General features: G+C 31.7%; 1 long non-coding RNA gene across 1 annotated transcript; it reads left to right on the top strand.

The window, feature by feature from the left end:
- The first annotated feature begins 391 nt into the window (after positions 1 to 391).
- LOC114309780 (uncharacterized) lies at positions 392 to 2676 on the top strand. Its single transcript, XR_014330255.1, has 2 exons — positions 392 to 2166; positions 2431 to 2676. It is a non-coding gene; the product is annotated as an uncharacterized LOC114309780 (long non-coding RNA).
- Positions 2677 to 7150: the final 4474 nt, after the last annotated feature.

The following is a 7150-nucleotide window of genomic DNA, read 5'->3' as shown; positions in this document are numbered from 1 at the left end:
GTTGGTTGTATGGATGCGAGTAGCAGTAGTAGGGGTATTTTGTACTTTCCGAATCTCTCTCGATACATGTCATCTTCCTGTTCTTTTAATTTCATGTTGTTAAATGAAATTTTTCTTTACTGATAAAAAAAAAAAAACGGACAGTGTGATCAAAAAATCACTCACACAATAAGGTATTACATGACATATATATCCTATCTATATATAAAAATTACTCATGAAAGGAAGAGATGATTTTGATAGGCTGAGATGCTGTCTCCTTATTTCTTTATTTCTTTTCTCTCTCTCTCTTAAAACTATGTGAACCTTATGCAAGCAATGCAATATGGACCATATGGTCCCCATATACTCTCTGTTTTACGCCCTTTTTTTTTTTTTTGGTGTTCATGGTCGATGCTTACCTTACAATACATGTTGGAGAGAGAGAGATGCATATGTATGTATAATGTATGTATGTTAAAAGATATTTGAAGTAAAGTCATTAAAGGGTCTTAGGAAATTAGGAAGTCTCACTAACCTTGTCTGCATGTGGTGGCGTGGGCATGACAATATTCAATTCATTTGCCTTCTACATGGACCACTTTCTTCTTTTCTCTTTTCTTTTTTTTAAATGTATGCTTTTTTCCTATTTTTTTTTCCTTCCTTTTTTAAAGTACCAATTCTTAGTTCTGTTTTGATTTTATGATTTTACAATGCAATGACCAATATGATTAAATAAAGCAATTTTTCCAATTTTTTTTTGCATCATCTTAATTGTCAATAACTATTAGCAGTAACTTATGTTATGTATGGAACTTTATATTACACAACAAACTTATGACATTAACTAAAAGTACACTAACAAATATTTTAAATATAATACCAAATTTGAATACATAGTTCTTCCTTGTTTAACCTTAATTAGGTTACAGATTAAGAAGCCTAGCTACACAACACAATTTTCTAGATATTTACCAATAAAATTACAGCACGATATATTTTGGAGTGGCTTCATCTTTCAAAATTGGTGTAATGAAATAAAAACAATATTCCATAATTTATACCAACATCCACAACATAAACTCCTAAAGTAGTTGGAAATTCTACCTTTAGATATCATCATTAAGGAGTTAAAATAGACATTTCATGTTGTGTGAATCCTACAAGATGCATATCCACAATCGGCGAAAATTAAACGTAAATTTCTAGACGTGAAAATCTACCAAATCTTGTTAGCAATATATCTATGTTAATTCAATTTCTTTGATAACTGTCATTTGTATTAGCGTTATAATAAAAATTAAGTAATGGGAATTAAATATTTTTATAACAAAACTACGAGCTTGTTATGGACGAAGTCAGAATTCTTACATTAGAGGGTCAATGTTAATAATAATTTATTTATTTTTTTGAATTAGGAGAGGCAATTAATGAAATTTTTTAATATTTCATGGGATTTCAATTGAAATACTCCTATAATATGAGTCTTTTTAATTTTTTACCTATGAAAAACCATAAGAATGAGGGGGAAAACGGGGGGAAGAATATAAGAAGAAAAGATTAGATTTGGATTGGCATATGCTATTCGGTTTATATGAGCAAATTTGTTACAAGTACTCAATTATATGGCCACCATCTAATTTTAGGAATGTTTTTAAAAAATTAAAATTCTATTTATATTCTAGCAAGTTTACCACTATTGCAAGGTACATCCAAATCATGTCAATCACCATTACACAATATATAATATTGTCTTATATGTCAACATATGCCATCCTAGTCCAATATTCTAATGCCATAAGACAAAAGAACTGGAAGTAGCAAAAGCATACTTGGAAGGAGTGGATATAAAACTCCTCCTATGATTCTTATCTATTTATATCCTCTCATCTCATTCCTTCTTATCTGTGAAAGCCTCAAGAAGAAGAAGGTGAAGATAGAAGGGGCTCTAAGCTAGGTCACAAAGAGGGTGCATACGACCTTATCATGCACCACAGATAGTTGAAGCTGCCAGCATGATCTGAGCTTTCCTTATCATAGGAAAAAATAGATCATATGGCAGCTTCACCCGTCAATGGGAGCATGGAAAACCCTAATCACCACAAACTCTAATTCCATCTCTTCTAATCCCAATTTTCAACAAACCTATTATGTTTTTCTCTTCATTGCAAAAACCCTACAAGAAAGGTATGTGTTCTTCTCATAGTTTTAAATAATAGCATTAGGATATATATTGGTATGTGGATATCAACTAATACCTTACCAGTGCTGATATATCAGTGAACATGGATACCTCTATTTGGTTTTTGGCTAATCTGGGCATCCCAAGATTTACTTTCTCTCTCTACCCCCTTCCATATTCATGTTTCCTTTTCTCTCTCTTTCTCTCTCTCTCTATATATATAGTATTTTGGTGGTGTTATTGTTGTGTTCTTCTTTTGTGTGTCAAAGTAATGTTATGCAGAGAATCTTAGAAGCAGGCGAGGGATGTTGTTAGGGTTTTAAGTGACAGAAATTCTGTCCTAATGTGGTTGGTGCTTTTGAGATCCCTCCTCGTGCCTTTGGGGTTTTTGATTTTTATATTCCCAAATGTACTGTTTTTGTCAATTTGTGCCAGGTTGTATGCTTCCTTCTGTATTCATATGTTTGATCTATTCAAAGCTATATGTGCATTTCTTTTGTTGTTTTTCATGATTATATGTATCCATTGCCAACTGACCCCGTCAGGGTCGGCTCAAATGATAAGTCGCTCTGATTCTATTCAGGTGATTTTAAATTCGAGTCTTGATATCTTACTTTGTCCGATATATGAGGCTTGCAGGTGGTCGCACTTATTCTGAGTTTTGGCGCCTATGGTGGATCCAAAAGACTCTACTTAGGATCATTCTTGGTTATCAAAAAAATAACTAAAGCTTGATTGTGTCCTCTCTTCTATTTCCATGGGTTTAATTATCAACTGATACGTCAAATTTTGGACTTTTAATACTAATATTCGTTCATATATCAACTGCTATTGTTTGATGATATCAACTTAGATAATATTGCCGATACCCTTTTTTAAAATCATTCTCACTCCACCCCCACCCACCACATTTCTCTCTCTCTCTCTCTCTAACATATTTCTAGGTACCTTGGGATGTCTCATTTGGAAGATAATAACATTCTAGAAGAACTGCAAGAAATACAAAGATCATGACCAAACATGGCAATAAATTGTCTCATTTGGAACTTAGTACTAAAGCTGATGATCTGGGTAGAAAATAAGAGGGACCCTTTTGAAACTTTTTAAAGAGAAACCACTGGAATAAAATTTTCTAATTATACAGAAAGAGACCAAAAAAAAAAAAAAAAGAGTGTTTTTGGAAAACAGATTGAACAATCTCTTCAATAAGGAAGCAAAATGGACAAATAGAGTAGACACAAATTATTTAAAGCAGAATGGAGTAACAGACAAATACATTTAGCATTCTGCAAAACAGTTTCTAGTTGCTACTTTTGTAAACCCAAATAATACTTTTGCTATTTTGTGAAAACAGAAGCATGATAAATAAATAAATAAATAAAATAAGCTATGCTGCTATTTTTTTTTTTTTTTGGATCAGCAAGCTATGCTGCTATTGTAGACTACTATATATTGTGTTTGGATATTGAATTTGTGAAGGAAAAAAAATAGTAAATGAAATATAAATTTTTCTTCATTCTTTTTTTTTTTTTTTCCTTCCGTAAATTCAAAATTCAAACATAGTCTTAAACATTATTATTTATGAAAAAATTAGCAAATTTCACTTTACCTTGCGGTATTGGCAATGTGCGCATAACTCCTGTCATTTAGATAGAACTACTTTAACCCAAATGGTTTATGAATTAAAACATACCACTAACTTCTATTAACGGTAGTTATAATATTCTCACGATCTTCAATTCTTTTGAACTCAAACCCTTTAATTATCGTGTAGTATTGAGCCTTTTTAGTGTAACTTATTTTAAGACCTGATTATCAAAAAAATATAAGTCAAAAGCATCTCTTTTCCAATTTTCACATAATTAGTTTAAAAAAAATAAAAAATAAAAAAAATTATACCAAACAATTTATAAATAACTTATTTAATCTGCAGCAAACAAATAACTCATCTACTATTTGGAAATATAAGCGTCCACAAATTATAACAAGACAAATGATCCGGACCCCCACTGGGGGTTACACCCACTACCCCCACTGGCCTGTGATTGGCCAATTTTTATTTTTTTTTTTTTCTTCTTCAATCACCAACTCCCACGTATTTATGGGGGGGGAGAGGGAGTAGGGATCTCAATCAGGTCCCTTATAACAAGGGCTTAAATAGTTATTTCTAAATATTAGTCAATATCATAGAAAATTAAGTAAAATTTGAAATAAAAATAAAACAGTAATACTATAATCCAGTCTTATCCTAGGAATTTTTCAGAATTTTTATCATATGGTTCAAATTTATTCTACACACAATCTCACACTATATAAATTAATCTCTCACCTTGAATTTTTTGAGTGGATAAATCTGGGCTTCTAGATTAATTCAAAAGCAAAAACAAAAACAAAAACTGTGATGGGTTTTAAGACGCTAGTATAGATTGTGTTTTCCAACATAGAAATCTTTTTCTATTTTAATTATGTTTTTTTGGACTTCTGAAACCCTCTGTATTTTTTCTTCATTGCTGTAGTCTGTCTCTCTCTTCACGGCTGCCGACTTATACAGTCATCTATTATGTGCTACATTTTCTTCGCTTATGTGATGATTTTACATCTCCTTCTTCCTATGTTCTGTTTGAAGAAGAATAAATTTCCTAGGTAGAAGCGGCACAGTCAACTTTCTACGCATTGAATGTTACTCCACTGCCTAACTTCTCCGACCAACCTTGACTCTCTCTCTCCTCGCTCTCCAATAACCATTGGTGATGTTTAATAGTAGTAATTATTTACTAATCTTTGAGAATCATGTGATATCAACGGACTAGAAAAAGACAAATTTTCGGAGAACTTGTATTGTTATAGGTCGATTTACTGGCATGTTTGAAAAACCCTTGAATTGGCCGATACACGTTACATAACGATGCGCCCTGATATATACCAGCAGATATTTTTAATACTGATATGATATGTATTTTGATATAATGATTTAGAATTATGTGACATTGTTCACATGGTGTTTCCAGTCAATAACATAGGACAATTTTATGAGTGACTCATCTTTTTTAGATAACATAAAATAACCACATAAAAATACTAAAAAAAGAAATATGTCGTCTAAATCCAACACTAATATTATATTGTCGGTCTCACTTAAAATGAATGAGTATCACAAATAGAGAAGTTAAGAACTCAGAAAAAGAAATTCAGAAACTTACCCGAAATGTTGTTGAATGATATAGATTAAGGGATTGTTTGGGATGAGCTAAATAAGTGTACTTTTTGTCTTTTTATGAAAAGATGTGTAAAAAAGTAAAGAAGTGATGTGATGAAAAAAGATAAAAAGATGAATTATTTTGAACTTCCCAAACTTGGCCTTAATTTTTTATAATAGGACTCACTCTTGAAATGCAGCTTAATCATTCAATGCTTTTTTTGAATATTTTTCTAAAGAACCACAAATTGTTAAACTTGATATTTTTTTGTGATTGGTTTCTTGATTTGTAGCATTACTCATTAGATAGTTGAAAAATAAAAGTTGTATGTTTGGCATTTCTTATAATGTCACATAATATGCCAAGGGTATTCGATAATTTTCCATTGGATAGTGATTTTTGGACTTCATTGAAGTAGCACAAAAGAAAGTTGTGTTTGGTTTTTTCTTTTTAGGTCGGTTGTTGGGATTTTCTCACCAGATTTTGTTTGGAAGCTCCATTTGGCTAGACTCCATCCATCTTTTTTTATTCTCCAAGTAGAGCCTTACAAACCCAAAAACGTCATCAATTTGATTCTCACAACCTTTTGTGGTTTGGTTTCCCATTTGTGCCGTAATAATATCTCAAGAGCATGTTGTTGGGTTGGCCACTAGCTAGGGTTAGTTACATCCATTTTATGTTGTATTTGAATTATAAATTTGTGAAGAATTTTATAAATGAAAATGAAAAATACAAATGAAATGTAGGTGAAATGTAATTATATTTCATTCACATTTCATACACCTTTTTCCTTTTTCTACCCAAATTCAAGATCTAAACATAGCTTAATATGGGAAATGGGACTTTCTTTGCGTTGAAGCAAACCCTAGAAAGCCTTTCTTTTGAGTTTGGTAATGTTTTCATGGACTTTAGCATGGCACTTGTTGGAAAGGAAGGCACTATCATGTCAAGGAATCCTATTTTGTTCATCCATAGCTTTCTCTTTGATTGATTAAAGTGAGAAGAAAAAATAAATTTGTTGACACAAATTTGAAATTGTGTTTTGTTCACACAAAATCGAACTTGTTATTTGATTCTCCAAACACTACATGGTCATGTGTCTACCAAACAATAGAGACGTGTCATTATTTTTTAGGAACACGATGAAGACTTGAACATATGTAATTAAGCGGCTACACGACCGTGCAAATGTATGGTTTTAAATAGGCTTACCGCACTGTTTTAAATAATTAGAGATGGCGGTATTGTTAATTAGTTGGGTGAACAAAATAAATTTCTACACAAGAGACGACAAAATAGGATAAATTATGATGGCAACAAATAACTTACAAGTATTTTTCTTTCTTTTTTATTTAATAATTTTAAATATTTGACAACTTTAAAATATTATATGACATTATTTACATGATATTCTCAACAAAAAAATGAATTCCAATTTAATTGGATTATTTATTATGTTTTAATTATTTAACAAATGTGAGTCACTTACCAAATCCCTACTTTTTCAGAGCTCCTCCACCATTACAAAAAATATTGTGTGAAGCTAATGTTCGGGAGGTGCGAAATCTTAAGAAGATTCTAAGGTGTTTTGAGATGCTTTCAGGTCTTAAGATAAACTACCACAAAAGCATTGTTAGTGGAGTGTGTGTTCCAGATGAGGAGATGTTGGAGTTTGCTTCAGTGCTAAATTGTAAAGTAGGAACTATGCCATTTCAGTACCTTGGACTCCCATTGGGTGCTAACCCAAGTAGGAAAGCAACATGGAGGCTTGTTCTGGACAAGTTTAGAAGTA

The sequence above is a fragment of the Camellia sinensis genome, chromosome 5 (assembly GCF_055761805.1).
Source record: "Camellia sinensis isolate YWXY chromosome 5, ASM5576180v1, whole genome shotgun sequence".
In the NCBI taxonomy this organism is placed as follows: Eukaryota; Viridiplantae; Streptophyta; class Magnoliopsida; order Ericales; family Theaceae; genus Camellia; species Camellia sinensis.
This window is presented reverse-complemented; position numbering and strand designations above follow the sequence as displayed.